Source organism: Rhinopithecus roxellana, chromosome 5, assembly GCF_007565055.1.
Source record: "Rhinopithecus roxellana isolate Shanxi Qingling chromosome 5, ASM756505v1, whole genome shotgun sequence".
Lineage (NCBI taxonomy): Eukaryota > Metazoa > Chordata > Mammalia > Primates > Cercopithecidae > Rhinopithecus > Rhinopithecus roxellana.
This window is the reverse complement of record NC_044553.1, coordinates 113,742,361-113,765,147: the sequence shown is the minus strand read 5'-3', so window position 1 is coordinate 113,765,147 and position 22,787 is coordinate 113,742,361. Positions and strand designations below refer to the sequence as shown.

The 22,787-nt window shown below is 44.5% G+C and overlaps 1 pseudogene; it reads right to left on the bottom strand.

Moving 5' to 3' along the window:
* Window positions 1–8,541: 8,541 nt before the first annotated feature.
* LOC104678106 lies at window positions 8,542–9,376 on the bottom strand (annotated as a pseudogene).
* Window positions 9,377–22,787: the final 13,411 nt, after the last annotated feature.

The window sequence follows — 22,787 nt, the reverse complement described above, 5'->3', positions numbered from 1 at the left end:
TACACATCTTACCCCACAATTTTGAAAATTAAGTAATTTCTCCAACAACTGAGTGAGATTGGTGAATGAGAATGTTATTTTTGCAGCATTATTATTATTATTTTTGAGACAGAAACTCGCTCTGTCACCCAGGCTGAAGTGCAGTGGCATGATCTCGGCTCACTGCAACCTCCACTTCCTGGGTTCAAGCAATTCTCCTGCCTCAGCCTCCCTAGTAGCTGGGATTACAGGTGCCTGCCACCATGCCCAGCTAATTTTTGTATTTTTTAGTAGAGATGGGGTTTCACCATGTTGGCCAGGCTGGTCTTGAACTCCTGACCTCAAGTGATCCACCCGCCGCAGCCTTCTGAAGTGCTGCGATTACAGGCGTGAGCCACCATGCCTGGCCCAGGCTATGCCTACTCTTAAAAGGGACCTTGTGCAACATGATGATGTAGCTCTGAATGCATCAAAGGTGAAGCAATAGAAAGGCATGTCTTTTATCTTGGCTGTTGGAGAGGTTGGGGAAATTCACTGCCTCTCATGTAGCCTGCAATCGCCCCTTTGAAAAGCAATACACACACTCCAGCTGTCCTAAAGTATACACACACCCTCTCCCTGCCAAGATAAATACATTTAACACCATGATCTGCCCTGCTGTTACTGCACAGCAGAATTTTGCTGGTTTACTATAACATCATTTGAGCCCAATATTCAAGTACTCAGTAAGCAGAGTTGCTAACTGATACCTGCATCTGACTCAAGGTGGACTAAATACCAGGACACACCTCTCGATCAACTGACATCGGCTGCAAAAATAGGCAGTAGAAAAAGCTCAAAGAATTTGGGAGGATTGTTGTGGTAGGGAAGAGGAAACAAGTCCTCTAATAATGCAGGTAGACAACAAACATGCCCACAGACAAAGCAGCTCTGTTGGCTACTACTTCATTTGTAGGTGCCCCATGTGAAGTAAACCATACCCACTGATAACAGGGAGCCACTGGTGCCATACCCGACTATTCATCTCCAACCTGCCCTGTCCAACACCTTGCCCTCATTTCTCTAGACTAGAATGAAGATGTGCAATGAAGGCGATCTGGTTTCTAGGAACTATGGGAAGATATAATCTGATTACACAATGGTGGACTCTTCTGCATTAGGGAGCTTTGCAGACTGGGCTCTAGTCCAGCAGATCTGGTTACCAATTTGTCTCAATGCTGGAAACTCACAATCCTGCCAAGGCACAGAATCCCTAACCCTTAAATGCAACTGTTTCTTCCAAATGCCCTGCTACAAAGGGCATGGAAGCAAAGGTTGCAACTGCCTGCAACCACTTCCTTTTGGCATTCGCAAAGAATCACCCTCTCATCTAGCATTGAATCCAGTGCTCCTGGCTTTCATTTGTTTCCCTGGCCCTATACTTTGACTTTTCAGATCTGCTTCTAATCTTATTTCAGGACCCGTTCAAGTTTTTCTTCTCTGGTGTATAGGCCCAGGACTCTTGCCAGTAAATTCTGACTCTCAAATCTTCTTGCTTTGTTGATTGTGGTGGCACTACTGCCCTGGGTAAAAGACTCCTTCCACTAACTTCTGCCCCCATAAAACTCCTACAGGCTGGGCTAGTTTACTAACCTTTGCAATGAGAAGCTCAGATGCTGAAGCTTTATTTTTATTTTTATTTTGACACAGAGTCTCACTCTGTCACCCAGGCTGGAATGCAGTAGTGGAATCTAGGCTCACTACGACCTCCACCTCCTAGGTTCAAGCAATTTTCCTGCCTCAGCTTTCCAAGCAGCTGGACCTACAGGTATGCATCACCACGCCCAGCTAATTTTTTTGTATATGTAGTAGAGATGGGGTTTCAACATATTGGTCAGGCTGGTCTCGAACTCCTGACCTCAAATAATCTGCCTGCCTCGGCCTCCCAAAATACTGGGATTACAGGCATGAGCCATTGTGCCCGGACACTGAAGTTTCACTTTAGCAAACTGCTGACTGATGGGTCTCCTGGCATTCCCACCTATCTCTCTAGTACCTGGAGTACTGCCCAAATATACAGCCAACTTTCGAGTAAGAGAACCAGGAACTACTTTCCTCTCTAAGGAACTGATTCCTTCAGTGCTGGGTTCCAGAGGTGCTGAGACATCAACATTTGCAAACTTGCTCTTAGAGGGAGAAGATTGAGTTGTTGGGTTTCACAAAGGCAAAGACCCTTAAGTTCTCAACATTGTTCCTCAATCCCCACCCCAGAGGGTGGTTAACTAGGTATTAATACTCTCTTAAGTAAAAGAATGGAGAACTCATCATGCTCATGGGCCAAAGACGATTGTGAGTGCAATTCTGAAGTCAGACCAGCTGGGTTCAGATTCAGATCCACTACCTCCTGGCTATGGGACTGGAAATTATCTAACTTCTCTGTGTTTCAGTTTCTTCATTTGTAAAATGGAGATGATGATGATAACAGCAGCTACCTCCAAAGACTATTGTGAGTTTTAAATGAATTATTACGTGTCATAAAAGTGGTCAATAGCTATTAGTTACTGTTATTACTGGGCCAATTTGGAGACCTGGATATTTACAGAATTAAACTTCCAGGGCACATATAACTTTGTCTACATAAGAAGGATGATGAATAGAAAGTAACTTTGTGGACATACTTGGTCAAATTGAATAGTTGATGATGTCCTTCAGTCTGTGTAATACTCCAGGGGTACCCAAAGACTCAGAAATGGAATTCTCTACAACTTCCTAGAAGGCTAATTATAAGGCTATTATCTTAATGGCAGCTTAATTTACTTTTGCTTGATACAAGTTTCTATTTATAATCTACTTTCTCCATTGCATCTCCAAGTCAATACTCAGAATAATATATTTTAAATCCTAGGGCAGATTATTGAGACTTATCTTATTGACTTGGAGATTGGAGATTTGGATTATTCCTAGTATGTTTTCTTCCATCTTTGAATTGTAGTTTCTCTAGAACATCAAAGACATTCAGAAGTGGTTCATATTCCACTTTTCCAACTTCACTGACCTACTGATATACTACTTAAAGAAAAAAAAAAAAAAAGAAATAGTAGCTGTTATTTAAGAATCTTATTTTCCCATCTCCTGCCAGAAAAACGGTGAAATACAAGGTATTGTTTCACTTTGGGTAAGACAGCAGTTTCCTAACAGTTCAAGAACCTGTTCACCCTCTGCTCTGATCACAGACTTACTCACCCCTACATCTATATAATATATGCCCCCTAACAGTGTGGTATAGGACCACCGTCTAGACAGAATCTCCCTTAAAAAGTCCCCCTTCTTTTTGCCATCAAGCTTTCAATTCAATTCTTATATACCTAACCTTTAAGGTTCCCCTGGGATTCCTTTGTAAAATTGCATTGTGCCAAGACAGTGAAGAAGAGGCCCTTTGATAGACCAGAGGGAGGCACATCTGGAGGAAGGATGCTGGTAAGGAATAGATGAAAGAGGATAAATAGAAAATTCCTGACCACGTGTACCCATGAAGATTAAATGAACAGACTGTCTAGTGAAATTATCTGTTATTTTAAAAAATGGATGGGTTGGATGGCAAAGGTTTTGTCAAAGAATGTGAGCATTTTCTTTTTTTTTTGAGACGAAGTCTCCCTCTGTCGCCCAGGCTGGAGTGCAGTGGCCGGATCTCAGCTCACTGCAAGCTCCGCCACCCGGGTTTATGCCATTCTCCTGCCTCAGCCTCCCGAGTAGCTGGGACTACAGGCGCCCGCCACCTCGCCCGGCTAGTTTTTGTATTTTTTAGTAGAGACGGGGTTTCACCGTATTAGCCAGGATGGTCTTGATCTCCTGACCTCGTGATCCGCCCGTCTCGGCCTCCCAAAGTGCTGGGATTACAGGCTTGAGCCACCACGCCCGGCCCGAATGTGAGCATTTTCTAAGGAAATGCAAATATTTCTGTGTCTAGTAATTTCTAAATTAATTTTAGCATGTGCTCAGACAGACATACACACACTTTGATTTAGGATTTAGAATGGCTAAATATGTTTAAGCCACTGACGAATAGTTTTTCATTCTAAATGCTTTTAGTGGCTTGTAATATTTTCCACTTTGTCAGAAATTTTGCTAAGAGCTAACATGCATGTAGGAGCAAGTCATGAAAATGGCCACACCTGCTTAGAAAAGAAGAAAGTTCCTCTTTCAGTAAGAAAGCAAGGTTATCATAAAATACAACACCTGAAAAGCTAGTTGGGCTAACTGTGATGCATACTTCAGACACCTACCAGCTCTGTATCTATATAACAGTTCTTGTATCTATATAACAGTCACATTTAGAGTGACTTAAAAAAAACGCTGTAACACTTCTCAGTCACCAGAGAGGACAGGGTATCATAATTAACCTGAAAGAGGAAGATCCTGCCAAGGTTAAGGATAGAAAGGAAATATTCTTGTCTTCACACTCTCTCCTCAGCAACTCTTTTTGTTTGTTTGTTTTTTGAGATGGAATCTTGCTCTGTCACCCAGGCTGGAGGGCAGTGGCGTGATCTCTACTCATTGCAAGCTCCGCCTCCCGGGTTCACGCCATTCTCCTGCCTCAGCCTCCTGAGTAGCTGGGACTACAGGCGCCTGCCACCATGCCTGGCTAATTTTTTGTGTTTTTAGTAGAGATGGGGTTTCACTGTGTTAGCCAGGATGGTCTCGATCTGCTGACCTCATGATCCGCCGGCCTCAGCCTCCCAAAGTGCTGGGATTACAGGCGTGAGCCACCGCACCTGGCCCTCCTCAGCAACTCTTAAGGGATGCTGGCTCTCAGGAGGTGGAGACTGACCTAGTTTTAAAGACAACATATATAGTATGACATGCTGCTCTTTTGGAAGGGGAAAATATAATTGTAAAAGTCAACCGGCTGGGTGTGATGGCTCATGCCTGTAATCCCAGCACTTTGGGAGGCTGAGGTGGGTGGATCACAAGGTTGGGAGTTCAAGACCAGCCTGGTCGAGATGGTGAAACCCCGTCTCTACTAAAAACACAAAAATTAGCCGGGCATGGTGGCACATGCCTATAATCCCAGCTGCTCGGGAGGCTGAGGCAGGAGAATCATTTGAACCCAGGAGGCGGAGGTTGCAGTGAGCTGAGATTGCACCACTATACTCCAGCCTGGGCGACAGAGCAAGCGAGACTCCATCTCAAAAAACAAACCAAAAAAAGTCAACCATTAATCATTTGGCCAGGCGCAGTGGCTCACGCCTGTAATCCCAGCACTTTGGGGATCCAAGGCAGGCAGATCACCTGAGGTCAGGAGTTTGAGACCAGCCTGGCCAACATGGTGAAACTCCGTCTCTATTAAAAATACAACAATTACTCAGGCATGGTAGTGGGTGCCTATAATCTCAGTTACTATAGAGGCTGAGGCAGGAGAATCGCTTGAACCCAGGAGGTGGAGATGGCAGTGAGCCGAGATTGTGCCATTGCACTGCAGCCTGGGTGACAAGAGCGAAACTCTGATTCAAAATTAAAAAAAGTCAGCCATTCAAAATAATTGCAAATTTCCCCTTCAATGACTTGAGATATAACCACATTATCTGAAAATCTCTTTTAGGAGGCTTCACTTAACCTAAATCCATTCACTCACTCACTCAAAAAACATTTATTGAGCAGTTAGCATGTCCTAGGCCCTGTTGTAGGCACTGGGGATGTAAGTGAACTCCGTTCTCATGAAGTTCACAGTCTATTGGGGAGTGATAGGCAGAAAGAGAGAGAGAGAGAGAGAGAAAGAAAGGAAGGAAGGAAGGAAGGAAGGAAGGAAGGAAGGAAGGAAGGAAGGAAGGAAGGAAGGAAGGGGAAAGAAAGAAAGAAGGAAGGAAGGAAGGAAGGAAGGAAGGAAGGAAGGAAGGAAGGAAAGAAAGGAAGGAAGAAAGAAAGAAAGAAAAAGAAAGATGTGTCTGAGGAAAAATGAACAATATTAAGAGGATGGGGTGTAGGGATGCTATTTTATGGAGAATCAGCATAACGAGGATAGCGAACTTAGGTGATATTTGAGCAGAGACCTGAATGAAGTGAGGGAGTCAGTCACCTGACAACGTGGAGGAAGAATAGATGCTAGATAGATGGAAAAGCAAGTGCAAAGTTCCTAAAATAGAAACACGCTTGGCTTGTTTGAAGAACATTGGGAAGGCCAGTGCGATACATTGAGAAGGGGAAGGGTGGTTTAATGAGATACCTGCGGAAGGTGCCAAGTATCCAGAGCCTTATAGGCCAGGGAAAAGACTCTGAAATACGTTGGGAAGCAACTGGAGGATTCTGAGCAGGAGAGTAACCTGATGTGATTTACACAAAGGATCATCTGGTTGCTGTGTACACAAGAGACTATAAGTAGCAAAGTGGAATAGCTCATTAAAACGGTACCACTGTAATCTAGACAAGAGAAGATGGTGACATGAATTAGAGTTGCAGCAGTGGGGGTACTGGGAAATAATCACACATATTTTGAATGCAGAGCCAGCATGATTTGCTTAAAGAATGGATTTGGTAGGTCGGGCGCAGTGGCTCACGCCTGTAATCCCAACACTTTGGAAGGGCAAAAAAGCTCTTTTCTAGAAGAAAAGAGCTGCCATTTACTGGAATGGTGAAAACTACAGGACCAGCAGACTTGAGGGTGTGTGTGTCTGTAGGTTTGAGTTGAAAGTTGTCACCGGGCACGGTGACTCACGCCTGTAATCCCAGCACTTTGGGAGGCCAAGGTGGGCAGATCACGAGGTCAGGAGATCAAGACCATCCTGGCCAACGTGGTGAAACCCCGTCTCTACTAAAAATACAAATTAGCCAGGCATGGTGGTGTGTGCCTATAATCCCAGCTACTCGGGAGGCTGAGACAGAAGGATAGCTTGAACCTGGGAGTTGGAGGTTGCAGTGAGCCGAGATCACACCACTGCACTCCAGTCTGGCAACAGAGTGAGACTCTGTCCCCGCCCCCCAAAAAACAAAACAAAAAAACCCCCACGAAAGTTGTCTTGTACTTACACGGCCTATTAAACATCCAAATACCTAGACTGGTGCCTACCACATGGTAGAAGCTCAATATTTATCGAGTGAAAAAGGTAACATATTGAGTAACGCAACTGAATTAAAAAATCCAAGTATATCTATCTACTATGAACTTCTCTATATATTTAAGTATATTTACTCTTATGTTTTGCAACCATGAGGACTCATCAGAATCCTTTACTTTTTGGTCCTGGAATAAATATTGGAGATCCTCCAACTCATCTAAAGTAAGTTAAGGACCAGAGATTAAGAGACCAGTGATCAGGGTCAAGCACATTTATGCTACAGCTAGAACCCAACATCAGGCTTTCTGATTCTTAATTCATTGTTCCACACTACAACAAGCTCTTCTTGCTCCAAACATTAGTGCTAACTTCATATGTCCAGTGAACTATTCTTATCAAGGAGTATATTGGAAGGGTTCTCCTTACAGACACTGACTAGTTGGAATCTATTTCACAAATCATTAAATGCAAGTGAAAACTTCTATACATGAAGTAGTCTTTCTTTTTCTTTTGAGACGGAGTCTCACTCTGTCCCCAGGCTGGAGTGCAGTGGCACAGTCTCAGCTCACTACAACCTCTGTCTTCTGGGTTCAAGAGATTCTCCTGCCTCAGCCTCCCGAGTAGCTGGGACTACAGGTGTGCGCGACCACGGCCAGCTAATTTTTGTATTTTTAGTAGAGATGGGGTTTCACCATGTTGGCCAGGATGGTTTCTATATACTGACCTTGTGATCTGCCCACCTCGGCCTCCCAAAGTGCTGGGATTACAGACAGGCGTGAGGCACCGTGACTGGCCAGTAGTCACGATTTTCAACCCTCTGGCAACAAGTTCAGACTGGTCAGAAACAGCAATGATTTTTAGATGTGCATTATACAGACAATATATATTACTTGACAACTTGACAATTATGTTGGCAAACAGATACGTTCTTTGACTAGGTCTGTATAGCTAGGAAAATACTCGATCCAACTGGCCAAGATCGCGCCATTGCACTCAGCCTAGGCGACAAAAAGCCTCTCTTAATTGTCTGAAATTTGGGTTTCTTTCAGGGGAGGAAAGAGGACACAGGCTGTCTCTGAGGCTCCCGCCAGCGGAGACAATCTCTAATTAAAAGTAGGCATGGGTTAAACATTTGCTGAACAAAGTTAACTGTCTCTCCCCGGACCCCGTTGAGTGCCCACTCGAGATCCGGCCCGGAGTCGGGCGGGACTGGCCAGTGGGAACCACAAGCCGTTTAAGGGGGTGGAGAACACCCCACAAGCCCAGACCAATAGGTGGGGTGAACGAGGACCATGTTCACCACCTCGGCCCGGCTCGCGGCGTACCTTCTGCTCGCCCCCGGGACCGCAGGGACTTTCAGTCGCGGGTCCGGTAGCGTGCCACTTCAGCCAGCAGTCCGGGCACGCCCCTCCTGGCCCAATCCCCGCCCCTCACACACCTGGCCCTGCCCTGTCGGAGCTCAGTGATCCTCTCTGCGCCGGGGTCTCTCAGCGCCCGCCAGCGGCCACGCCCACCCCCGACGCTTTGAGGTCACCTACAGGGCTGACCCTCGGGGGGCGGAGGGACGGAGGGAAGATGGCGGCAGAGGGCGGATATTGGTCCTGCCTCCCTGAACCCGGACCGGCGCCGAGGAGGCAGTTCGGCTGAGGCCAGCGGCACTTCGGGACCGGCGCTGGGGGGACCCTGGCGGCGGGGCCTGGCCCTGCTACATGCGAGCGCTTCGGCTGGAGTGAGCGGCGGGGACGCCTCTTTCCTCCGGCTCTTTCCCTGTTGCTGCGAGAGCGAGTGGGCGGCGGGCGACTGAGGCAGCCGGGCCGGGATGGAGGACGTTAACTCCAACGTGAACGCGGACCAAGAGGTGCGGAAGCTGCAGGAGCCGGTGAAGAAGCTGGGGAAGCAGCACGAACAGCTGAGGAGCCGCTCGCGCTGTGCGGGGCCCCGGCTCCATCGGCCCGGCAGGGTTGTTCGCCAGCGCCTCTACTCCCTCCTACGGCGCGGGGTCCCCTCGGGGCTTCCCCTTGGGCCTCAGCGCCGAGTAGGGTGGCGGGGCCGTATGTACCCGAGGCGGAAGAGTAACCAGAAGCTGCGGGACGTCACCTCCTTGCTGGCGGCGGGGGAGGGCGGCTTGCTGGACTAGCTGGAGCGTCTGTCAGGCTGGGAGGAGGGGGAGGAGAGCTGGTGAGCGCGGGGCCGGGCGGGGCTGGTCGCGGAAGCCCCAGGGGCGGAGGGCATCCCCGAGGGTCCCTCTGGTCGGGCACCTGGCTTTGTGTAGCCAGGTTCGCTCTCGGCGGGTACTCGTGGTGTTCTTGCTCTGGCAGAGGGAAGGTCAGTTGGAGTTGAGCGCTCGAGACTTGCGAGTAACAGGGCATGTAGCTCCTTCTGTAGATTGTGAACCCTGTGGGTGCTGGGCCCTGTTGGGAGTCGGTGGGTTAGTTGGATCCAGAAGGACTGTTCGCTGTGGGGAGGAGTCGGAGGTGGAAAACTACTTTGTAGGCAGGGATTCTCCTTTGTATAAGAGACTGGCTTTCGGATGGTGGTCTGGGCATTTTGAATGTTGGGGAGGGGTCGGCTTGATGAGGTATCACCAAGTTCGGGGGTTGCAGACCAAAGTAGCCTACGTCTGTGCAGCGGCTGGTGTTTGGGATCAATTTCTAGCGGGGATGGAGAGACCATGTGGATCAGCACTCCCCTTTGGGTAGTGGGGTAAAGCGCTCTCTGTGTGAAGAGGTCAGAGAATGGTGCTGTTTTGTGTGAAGAATCCAGGGTGGAACAAGAGCCCTGGCTCTTCTTAAAACAAGAATTGAGTCTGGCATTTTGCAGAGTTCTGAATTGACAGTTATCACATCCATCCTTCATTTCCACGTCCTCGTAGGGGCAGAGAAAGAGTCCTATTTAAATATCTAAACCAAAGCTGTATTGTCATAGGCCACTTCTTGACGAAATTGTGACCCACACCTTAATATCACTTTCATAAATAGGACATGGGAGGCTTTTCCCCTCGTTTTATTATAAAGATGTCTGTGGGAAATTCTCTTAATTCGTCCTTTTAAAAATTTTACTTTTTAGCTAAAATGTCTCTGCTCAGCTGAAATTCAAACTTCTAACTTAGTGAAATCGAAATCATTCATGGACTATATAGTATAGCAGGGCTGGAACTGTGCAGTGTTCTGAGGTAATTAAGAGCTTTGCTGTATTCAGGCCCAGGTTTTGCCACTTACTAGCTGTATGACCTTGAGCAAGTTATTCTGAGCTTCACTTTCGTTCTCAAATAATAGCACTTACTCTATAATAGAGTTCAGAAAATTTAGTAAGATAATCCATGTATGCATTTAGCACTGGATGTGGCATATAGTAAACTCTCCAAAACTAGCTGCTTATTATTATTATTATTATTATTATTATTATTATTATTTTGAGACAGAGTCTGGCTCTGTCGCCCAGGCTGGAGTGCAGTGGTGTGATCTCGGCTCACTGCAAGCTCCACCTCCCAGGTTCACACCATTCTCCTGCCTCAATCTCCCGAGTAGCTGGGACTACAGGTGCCCGCCACCACGCCCGGCTAATTTTTTGTTTTCGTATTTTTAGAAGAGATGGGGTTTCACCGTGTTAGTCAGGATGGTCTTGATCTCCTGACCCCGTGATCCTCCAGCCTCGGCCTCCCAAAGTGCTAGGATTACAGGCTTGAGCCACCGCGCCCGGCCTATTATTCTTAAGCCTAGTTATTTAAATCAAACATTTAGTGAGCTCTTACATGATGTAGTAGGAGACTCTGAAGACTCTCAAGTGTTGATCCCTGTTCATAAGGCAGTTATAGTCTTGTTGAGAACTAAGTTTTATGCAGTTAAATAAACTAGAAAGTGTATAGTGAGGCCGGGCGCGGTGGCTCAAGCCTGTAATCCCAGCACTTTGGGAGGCCGAGATGGGTGGATCACGAGGTCAGGAGATCGAGACCATCCTGGTCTACACGGTGAAACCCCATCTCTACTAAAAAATACAAAAAACTAGCCGGGCGAGATGGCGGGCGCCTGTAGTCCCAGCTACTTGGGAGGCTGAGGCAGGAGAGTGGCGTAAACCCGGGAGGCGGAGCTTGCAGTGAGCCGAGATCGCGGCACTGCACTCCAGCCTGGGCAACACAGCGAGACTCTGTCTCAAAAAAAAAAAAAAAAAAAAAAGAAAGTGTATAGTGAATTACCAAAAGAGAGGTATTACCAAAAGAGAGATAGAACAAAAGGTACTGTCAGTGCTCAGTAAGAAAACAGTAGTCCAAAGTAGATGGGCCAAACTTTGAGGAGGAGATGGCTTTGGAGTCTGGAAATGAGGAAAGAGTGGGAAGGGCATTTTATGCTCTGACAGCTACAAGAACAGAGTCAGAGATAGTTTTAACTCCCAGTTAGGAAGATTTGAATAACAGAAGTACTTTTGAGTATATGATGACAAACCTTTATTTTTTATTTACCTTTTTTTTGAGACAGAGTCTGACTCTGTTACCCAGGCTGGAGTGCAGTGGCATGATCTCAGCTCACTGCAACCTCTGCCTCCTGGGTTCAAGCCAATTCTTCTGCCCCAGCCTCCCAAGTAGCTGGGACTACAGGTGCCCACTACCATGCCCGGATAATTTTTGTATTTTTAGTAGAGATGGGGTTTCACCATACTGGCCAGGCTGGTCTTGAACTCCAGACCTCGTGATCTGCCTGCCTTGGCCTCCCAAAGTGCTGTGTGAGCCACTGTGCCTAGCCGATAAACCTTTATTACCAAGTGATATCAAATATTATTAGAGCTGAGTATGGTAGTGACAGTTTTTCATATAAATGTGAAATTGCATCCTCCCAAAGGAATCCTGAGTATGTATGTACTTTAAAAGAACCCAGAATCATCTAAATATTGTCACATGGCTCTTGCAAGTGATGATAATAGTGATGCTCATAATGATGAGGATTAGCTGCACTCATCAGCCTGTAGAAAGTAAAAAGTTTCCTTTTCGAAATTTCCTTTCTTGTTAAAGAATAAATGATAAGTGAGAAATAATAGTTTCTTTTAAAGACTAACTTCCTTCAAGCTTCCTCTGCTCTGCTAAAAACTCTTTGTTAAGCCCTCTCCTATGTAGCTGTTAGATATAAGGGAATAAGTATATTCTATGTCCTTGTACTTTAACCAAGATATTTGTGCTGGACATGCTCTCAGGCACGTTCCAGCTCGCAGCCTATGCCCCTTCCTTATTTGAAAATATTATTACTTTTCTAAGTCCTTTCGCAAGCAACTTCCTCTTTTCCTTTGTTCTCGATTGCCTTTCCCTATTTAGGAAAGTTTTAAGTTATTAGCCAGTCGAGTTTAATTTAAATTGTGAGGTCCAGCTCCAGCCAGTAGAGACAGGACACAGTAGCAGGGACAAGCTGCATAAGGGATAAAAACTGCTTCCCTCTTTTGTTCGGGTGTGCTGTCACCATTGTTTCATCTGTGAGGAGCACCCTTTCTGCAGAAAGTAAAATTGCCTTGCTGAAAAAACTTTTAATCTAAATGCTGATTTTTCCTTGCAGTACTGAGGAGCAAGCATTCTGTTTCTAAATAAACATTTTACTTATAGCAATGATGGTGGCCTGTATGGGAAGCCATTCTGCTCCGGGGGCGGTGCGGGGGTGGGGGGCGGGTGGTGGTCTCTGGTCCTCTCTCACGAGGAAGGTGCCCCACTGCCTTGTTACTGAGGCCTCCAGCTAAGGAATCGAGACCTACCAGGTGTGACGAATAAACTGGAGTCTCAGCAATGCGGAAAGAAACCGGCTGGTGACCTGGAGTAAAAGATCCTCACATACCATGTGGACCAGGCAACTCTGCACAGACCAAGGAAGGAAACGCCATGGGAGCCAGTAAAATATTTCCCTGGTGGTCAGGACTAAGGAAAAAGAAGCCACGGGGCGGTGGAGCATTCTTTGGTTGGTACATATCAAGGTAAAGCATTCCATAGTCAGGACTAAGGAAAGAAAAGCCACAGGGAGGCCTGGGGGGTGAAGTATTCCTTAGTCGAGGTGTCTTGGAGGTTAAAAAGAGGTGAAAAATCCCCGTTGGGGGAGATTGAACCTCACACAAACTTCCGGTCATAGGAAAAATGTTCATAACTTCCCTTTCCCCTCTTCTTGGGAGAAGAAAGAGGCAAGGGAAGGACCAGCAGAGAGGAAAGAGAAACTAGGAAAGGAAGTCAGAGAGAAAGCGAGAGCGGTGAGCATGGCTCCACATTGTTGCAGATCGCTGGCACCTGGCAGAGCAGCGGTGGCTGGGACACTCTCTTTCCGCACAGCCAGAGCCACCCAGCCTGCTGGTCCCTGAGCCCCGCACCTTGTGCGCCGCTTGGGTGTGTCTCACCACCCTCGGAGGCCGGCTGGCCTTGGACGCCTGCAAGTGGGAGCCGAGTGGGGGAGTATGAGCGCCTTGGGGCCAGGAGCCTGTGCCACGCAGCCAGGCAGCTAGGCGCGCCAGAGGGTGGGTCCCTCTCCCCAGCCTGGCTCTGTGTGGAAGAAGAGGGTGGGGATCGGCCCCCAGGAGGAGAGCAAAGGAGGCGAAGGGGCATGACTCATGCAACTTGGGGCAGTCACCTGCCGAGCTTCTAGGCTGGCGGTGGCCAGGGTCCGGTCTGTGGCCACGCAGATCCCACCCAGCGCAGAAGACTAAGTGTAAGAGAAAGAGGAAACGGGATGACAGAAAAGGAGCCCAAATGAGAGAGAGAGAGAAAGGGAGAGAATAAATGAAAGACTTGAAAGAGACAGAGATCAGAGAAAGACACAGAAGGGGAGACTGGGGAGAGAAATAGGGCAAAAGGTAGTCAAAAAGTTGAGGCATGTCAGTGATCGTGAAAGTTGCAAAAAAGTTAGAGGATTTATGCAAGAACTAGTGTATAATTTAAAAGTTGGCATCTTGAATGTAAAATTAAACAGTTTATGTGCAGAGTATGTAGGGAAAGTAAAATGTAGTAAAATAAGGAGGCATAAGAATATGGATTTTTACCTACATTAAAAGGTTATAAAAAGGTGCTAAAAATTCAAAAGGAAAAGGAATATTACTAAACCAAAAAGAAATATTATCTGAACATCTTATTAAAAAAAAAAAAAAATCTTGTTCCAACTGCATCAAGGAACCTAGGCGGGGCCCCTCTAAGCTCAGGCTTAATGCCAACGAGTTTCCACCTCCAGCAGCTCCTAGAGAGGCTGTGGTGTGAGCTGGCTGGAGGACCTAACCACAGACAGATACTTCCTGTGCAGGGGAGGGGGCCGCGCGGCCATTAGCCAGCCCAGCCCAACCCAAGGCCAGGGGCTAGATGGCAGGGGCTCGGGCAGGAGCAAGGTCCAGGGGTGGCCTGGTGAATCACAAGCCCCTTCATACCCAAGGCCTCAATGCGTGGGAGCGGTGAGGACCACAGGGAGGCCAAGACCTTAAGAGGGAGTGGGGCTGCAGCGTGCCCTAGGCAGTGCTGAGCTGGGATGGAGCAGGAGGCGTCATGCTGGGGCCTCACGCCCCAGGATATGCAGTTCTGACAAAATAAGGAGGCCCAAAGGGTCCCTCAGAAACAACATAAGTAAAAATAAGGAAAAAGAAATTTCTTAGCAAAAAGGCATTAGGGACTGTAAAGTCAAAAAGATACCTTACATTCCACTGCTGATGCCCCCACATTTAAAACAAAAGATCAGTTTCTCAGAAATTATATACTTAGTTTATCTTCCACTTTCCCTTCTCTCCAAACTAAAAATCTTTTAGCACAGGTACCACCCCTAGAATTTCTAGTACACAAGCAGCAGCCTGGGGAGCACATCCTCACTGAAGGATAGAAAGAAGAAAAACTCGAGCCAGCCTGGGAAGGACCCTACCTTGTGCTGCTAACCACTGAGACTGCTGTTCACACAGCAGAAAAAGGATGGACATATCATACCTGAGTCAAGAAAGCGTCATCACCTTCAAAATCATGGGCCATTGTTCCAAGGTCAAGCCCTACCAAATTAAGGCTAAGAGAAGCTTTATCTTTTTCTTCCCTTTATTCCCCATCTTATTATTCATGTAACTAGATCTAACTCACCTGAAGTTATTACTTTTGATGCCTGTTTAGTTATACCTTGTGAAGATTTAAATAACCAAAGACAGCTTACTACTTCAGAAAAATATTTCTGTCCCTCTTGGACTTCTTTAGTTTAGAAAGACATAATTTCCTGTAAGGATACTAATAATCCAGAGCATAGTAGCTATATAAATTGTAGAAACTGGACTCTTGTCCCTCTAAAACAAAATCTCTATATTCTACTTGGTCTAATATCCTATAGAACACTAAAAGTCTAAGGTGGACTGCTTCCAGAGGTCTTTGTCCTTAAAACTGTATATCCATTTCACCAAGAGTTGCTCTTTCTAGCTGTCAGCATAACCGGTGTAATCCTATACAGCTTACTATTGCAACATCTGAAAACTCCTCCCTTTCATTAAGTCGTATTTATAATATGGGAACTGACATTTCAGGAAAGGATCCTAAAGGAATTTTTAAAATATGCTTTATTGCTCCAACCTCTCCATCAATCACTTCTCCCAAACATAGCGACAAAACTAAAGTCTCTGTAGTAGAAATAAAATACCTAAGGCAAGCCATAGCAATTAAGACAGGGTATCAGGATGTAGATGCCTAGCTAAAATGGATTAAATTTTCCCTCCGCACTGTAAATAAAAGCAATTATTATGCTTGTGCACATGGTAGGCCAGAAGCTCAGGTTGTCTCCTTTCCACTCAGAAGGTCCACTAATCGACAAGACATGGACTGCATGGTAGCTCTTTTTCAAGATCCTGCAGCCTAGGATAGTAAACTGTGCCAGATTCTCTGCTATTTCCTAAAGTGCAGTATTGTGGGGGTCAGTCCTCAAGGCCCATTCAGCCTCCATCTTCCAAGACCAATTTTATCTCGTGTCTCCAATGACAAGGGGAACATTTGGCATTCCTTGGAGACTTAACAGGCTGCAGTAAGGTCAGGCACTTCCAAAAGCTGACCCATCTGTCCACCCTTACTCATCCCCAAGCAGATGTATGGTAGTATTATAAAGGACCTTTGCTGGACAGTCTGCCAAGTAATTAAAGCAGTACTTGTGCTCTAGTTCGATTGGCTATCCCTTTTACTCTCACATTTCATCAATCAGAAAACTTTTTCTTTTAAAAACTCAAGCAAAACAACTAAGCCAAAACATGTTAAAAAAAAAAAAAAAAAGGTTTAAAGAAAAATACAAAATCAAGAGGAGGGAATTGTAGAAAGTAAAAGGTTTCCTCTTCAAAGTTTCCCTTCTTGTTAAAGAATAAATTGTAAGTGTTAAAAGTAATCGTTTCTTTTAAAGACTAACTTCCTTCAAGCCTTCTTTGCTTTGTGCTAAAAACTCTTTGTTAAGCCCTATCCTATGTAGTTGTTAGATGTAAGGGAATAAGTATATTCTATGTCCTTGTACTTTAACCAAGGTATTTGTGCTGGACATGCTCTCAGGCACGTTCCAGCTCACAGCCTATGCCCCTCTACTAAAAAGTACAAAAAACTAGCCGGTGAGGTGGCGGGCGCCTGTAGTTCAATAACTACTAGTTCTATCTATTTTTTTTTTTTTTTTTTTTTTGAGATGGAGTATCACTCTGTCGCCCAGGCTGGAGTGCAGTGGCCGGATCTCAGCTCACTGCAAGCTCTGCCTCCCGGGTTCACGCCATTCTCCTGCCTCAGCCTCCCGAGTAGCTGGGACTACAGGCGCCCGCCACCTCGCCAGCTAGTTTCTTGTATTTTTTAGTAGAGACAGGGTTTCACCGGGTTAGCCAGGATGGTCTCGATCTCCTGACCTTGTGATCCGCCCGTCTCGGCCTCCCAAAGTGCTGGGATTACAGGCTTGAGCCACCGTGCCCGGCATTGTTCTATCTATTATTGTCAGGCTCATATGACATTTTGTGTGGATATTAGGAAAGATTTTGTCAAATGCCCTACTATAATTAAGCTATACTGTGCCTACAATATTCTCACCTACAGCGAAGAATACTACATTACTAAGCTATGAAAATAACCATTGCAGTTGATTTGGTTGAACTTGTTCATGGTGAATCTTCTAGCTAGGATTTCATGTATTCACTTTTCCTTTACTAACTTCCAAATGTTCTTTTTAATCTAATTTTGAATTTTGCAAGGAATCAGTTTGGTCTGGACTTTCTAGACACTGCTTATTTTTTCTCTTGAGAAATTCTCATATTTCCTTTTATCCAGACTTGATTCTGTCAATGTTCACCATGATATTAGTGATAAAATTTCTGTTGCTTTCCATCACTGGGAGTGATATGCCTAAACCCATGTCAAGCTGCATCCTGGCTCACTGGATCAATTTTATCTTAAGTTTATAAAGATGCTTTAAAGTCATACTGACTTCTCATCAATAACCTTTGTTGATAAATGTCCCAATTCAGAGACAGGTAGCTCTGGGGTTTTTATACTTTTTTGTCACTTGTGGCTCTTCACTGCTGAGAGTTTATTTATTACACGACTTCTTTGTTTATGTATGCTTTTTGTAGAGGGCCATTGGTAAAATTTGCCTATAATTTAATTTGATAAGCCTAAGTTAATAAAGCAATTTGTGTATTTATCACCACTTATCTGAATAGTTTGGCAGTCATTCACTGATTAACACACTAACATCTTGGGAAGTTTTGTGTTTTCTAGACTCTTCTGTACCAAGGAGATGTTACTTTAAAGTAATGTGGTTTCTTTATGTGTGTGTGTTAGATTAATCAATTTTTTTTTTTTTTTTAAAGATGGGGTCTTGCTATGTTGCCCATGCTGGTCCCAAACTCCTGGGCTCAAGCAGTCTGCTCATCTTAGCCTCCCAAAGTGTTAGGATTACAGGCACGAGCCACCATGTCTGGCCCTCTATTCCCTTGTTTGCAGTGGTTTTCCAGTCATCCTAAAATGGCTTTAAAATTTTTTCTTTAATGGAACAAATTCTCAGAGTACCTGTGTGCAGCACGGTGTTGGGAACACTGAGAGACATGATAATGCAAGTTCTTACTTTATTAAAAAATAGAATTTAGCCAAGCAAGGCCCCATAGTTGGTAACAGTCTATTATAGTCACTATTGTGTGCCCATGTTTTATAGGGCAAGTATTGTGTAAGCAGCAGTCCCCAACCTTTTTGGCACCAGGGGCTGGTTTCGTGGAAGACAATTTTTCCACGGACTGAGGGTGGCAGATGGGGGTTGATTTCAGGATGATTCAAATGCATTATATTTATTGTGCACTTTATTTCTGTTAGTATTGCAATGTAATATATAATGAAATAATTATACCACTCAGCACAATGTAGAATCAGCGAGGGCCCTGAGCTTGTTTTCCTGCAACTAGATGGTCCCTTCTGGGATTGATGGGAGACTGTAACAGATCATCAGACATTAGACTCCCACAAGGAGTGTCCAGCCTAGATCCCTTGTGTGCGCAATTCACAATAGGGCTCATGCTGCTATGAGAATCTAATGCCACCGCTGACCTGAAGAGGTGGAACTCAGGCGGTAATACAAGCAATGGGGACTGGCTGTAAATACAGATGAAGCTTTGCTCACTTGCCCAGCCACTCACCCTGCAATGTGGCCTGGTTCCTAACAGGCTGCTGACTGTTACTGGTCCATGGCCTGGGGGTTGGGGACACTTAGTGTAAGGCATTTAATGATTTGTGTGTGTGTGTGTGTTTTTTTTTTTTTTTTTTTTTTTTTTTTTTTTTTTAAGACAGAGTCTTGCTCTTTCGCCCAGGCTGGAGTGCAGTGGTGTGATCTCGGCTCACTGCAACCTCCACCTCCCAAGTTCAAGCGATTCTCCTGCCTCAGCCTCCTGAGTAGCTGGGATTACAGGCACATGCCGCCACGCCTGGCTAATTTTTAGTATTTTAGTAGAGAAGAGGTTTCACTGTGTTGCCCAAGTTGGTCTTAAACTCCTGAGCTCAGTCAGTCCACCCGCCTTGGCCTCAGAAAGTGCTAAGATTACAGGCGTGAGCCACCGCACCTGGCCACACACTGTTTTTTTTTTTTTTTTTAAATTGAGATAGAGACTCACTCTGTTACCCAGGCTGGAGTGCAATGGTGGAATCCACAGCTCACTGCAGCTTTGACCTCCCAGGCTTGAGTAATTGTGTTACCTCAGCCTCTTGAGTAGCTAGGATCACAGGTGTATTACACCACGCTTAGCTAATTCATTTTTTATGTTTTGTAGAGACAAGGTCTCACTATGTTGCCCAGGCTGGTCTTGAACTCCTGTGCTCAAGTGATTCACCTGCTTCAACCTCCCAAAGTGTTGGAATTACAGGCGTGAGCCATTGTACCCAGCTCCTTTACACATGTTAAATCATTTAAAGTTTACAATTTTGTCATACTTACTATTCTTTTTTTATTGTAAAATGTACATAACAAAATTTAACATGTTAATCATTTTTAAGTGTACAGTTAAGTGGCATTAAATACATTCACATTGTGCAATCGTCACCACCATCCATCTCTAGAACTTTCATCTTCCTCAATTGAAACTGTGTACCCATTAAACAACAATTGCCTGTTCCCATGGCCCCCAGCCCCTGGCAACTACCATTCTATTTTCTGTGTCTATGATTTTGACCACTCTAGGTACCTCATATAAATAGAATCATACAATATTTGTTTTTTTTTTGTGTGTCTGGCTTATTTAGCATAATGTCTTCACAGTGTATCCATGTGATAGAATGTGTCATGTTATCCCCATTTTGCAGTAAAAGAAGCTAAACCCAAAGTCGCATAGCTAATAAAGTGCAATTAAGATTCACACCAAACCTAAAAGTCATGTCTAATGAAGAACGTTTGATCTTGTTTTATTTAGCCTATTTAGCTTGGGAAGAGAACTTTTTGAATATTTGAAGGACTGTAATAAGGATTATTACTTATATAACTCCTCATCATTACACTAATAGGTGTAAATTAGAGGCAGGCAAATTTTGATTTAGTAGAAGGAAGGATTTTCTAATAGAGCTGTTTTTGGATGATATGGACTACTGGAAAAAATTGTGGAAATAACCTTCAGAAGACTGCCACATGTTCCTGTGGCAGGGGATGTTACAAAGAAGTAAAAAAGTTGAGTTATCTGAATTCTAAGTGTTCTTTTAATTCTGTTGCGGTCTCCGTGGGAGCATAAGATACCTTCAAGACAAAGTGCTAAGCTTAAGTGTGGGAGAGATCTTTAGCAATGGAAGCATCATGGATGTTTATTTTTAAGTCTATGGCACATTTCTCTGAATATCCTTAGTAATGGCCAATTGTTTTCCTCTTGAGGATAGGTTTGAATTTTGAAAACCATTGGAAGTCCTTATCATGCCTGGTGAATAAAAATGGAGTAGCAAGATACTTAGAAGTCCTCGGCAGTCCAATGCCAATTTGCCTTTTTCCTAGATTTACTTGCTTTTCCCAGAACCTTTATGAACATTTACGTCCTTTGGCATTTGATGTTCATACCTTTTTTTCTTTCATACCTTTTTTTCTCTTCCTCTTACCAAAATTTTCCTTATTCTTCAAGCATAATGCAGATTTTCTTTCCATTGTGAAATTCTCCTGAATTTTTAACTTGGTTTACTTCCTCTTTTTTTTTTTTTTCTTTTTTTGAGACGGAGTCTCGCTCTGTGGCCCAGGCTGGAGTGCAGTGGCCGGATCTCAGCTCACTGCAAGCTCTGCCTCCCAGGTTTACGCCATTCTCCTGCCTCAGCCTCCCGAGTAGCTGGGACTACAGGCGCCCGCCACCTCGCCCGGCTAATTTTTTGTATTTTTTAGTAGAGACGGGGTTTCACCGTGTTAGCCAGGATGGTCTTGATCTCCTGACCTCGTGATCCGCCCGTCTCGGCCTCCTAAAGTGCTGGGATTACAGGCTTGAGCCACCACGCCCGGCCGGTTTACTTCCTCTTTAATGTTAACCCATTGAGAGGTGAAGCCAGCTGGACTTCCTGGGTCGAGTGGGGACTTGGAGAACTTTTCTGTGTTGCTAGAGGATTTTAAAGGCACCAATCAGTGCTCTGTGTCTAGCTAAAGGATTGTAAATGCACCAATCAGCACTCTGTAAAAATGCACCAATCAGCACCTGTAAAATGCACCAATCAGCACCCTGTAAATTGGACTAATCAGCCTCTGTAAAATGAACCAAACAGCAGGACATGTGCAGGGACCAATAAGGGAATAAAAGCTGGCTACCCCAGCCAGCAGAGGCAATCTGCTTGGAAGCCTTGTTCTTCCGCTCTTCACAATAAATCTTGCTGCTGCTCACTCTCTGGATCTGTGCCATCTTTAAGAGATGTAACATTCACTGCAAAGGTCTGTGGCTTCATTCTTGAAGTCAGTGAGACCAAGAACCCACTGGAAGGAACCAACTCTGGACACATTATCACTGTTTATATTTCCTTTCTTAGAGTATATTTAACACAGCCACCTTGTGCTTTGGTCTGTGTAGTCTAGATTGTGAGCAATTTAAGCAGGAAGACAGTACCATATTCATCTTTATGTTTCTGAACAGAACCACAGTATAGTAAGACTTCAGTTATAGTAATTTAAATGAAATCAATCTGTCAGTGATTTAGGTTAAAATGAGGTGAAGCTATAAACTGATGAGACCAAATTTCTTACATGACCCTTATGCCAGTTACAGATGAGGTATTTCACACAGATTCTGAATAATGGCAGTATTGAATTGGTACTTTCCCATGATGAAATAAAGAAGAAAATACTGTCTAGATCTAGTGTCTGATTTAAAAAATCAGTTTTAAAATTAACCAAAATACTGGCATGGCTCTGTTTCGTAGGATTACAGAAGCACTTTGTTTTAAACTTCTTCCTTGTACTTTTTGTGATTTCTAAGTTTTCTCATATGAACATGAACTGCTTTTATAATTTAAAAAATCCTACAGATAAAATTTGTCAGTTTCATTACCCCATGGTCATGTAGGGATCACAATATAACCTGATACATTAAAAGCCATTGACGTTTTCCTTGTTACCTAGTGCTAGTAAGATTATATGTCACAGATGGAGAAATTTTGGTTTCAATAAGTTTAGATATGCATTTTTGATAGAATTGGAACCCAAGACAGCTGATATGATCTTATGATCTATTATACTTGTTTGTTTTAAATTTAACAATTTAATTGTACAAAAAAAATTTTTTGAATTGGATAGCACCCATGACCAAAAGTGGTTTAGAATGCCTCTTATTCTTGTTTTTAACTATTTATTTATTTATTTATTTATTTATTTATTTACAGATGGAGTCTCACTCTGTCGCTTAGACTGGAGTGCAGTGGCCTGATCTCGGCTCACTGCAACCTCCACCTCCCAGGTTCAAGTGATTCTGCTGCCTAAGCCTCCTAAGTAGCTGGGATTACGGGGGCCTGCCACCGTGTCCGGCTGATTTTTGTATTTTTAGTAGAGATAGGGTTTCACCATGTTGGCCAGTCTGGTCTCGAACTCCTGACCTTAGGTGATCCGTCTGCCTTGGCCTTCTAAAGTGCTGAGATTACAGACGTGAGCCACTGTGTCCAGCCTAACTTTACATTTAGAAAATGAAATTGCATAAGTGTAACTATTAAAATGTTTATCATATCTACCTAAATAAACTATGTAGTCTGTTTTCATGAAAAACAACAGCAACTTTGTTTTTTAGGAATATCAGATAAGGAACCCAAAGCAGTATTGCTCACATCCTATGAATCTTTTGGATCGCTAATGTTGCTACTGCTCCTCTGTCCCATCTTTGAGGCTACCC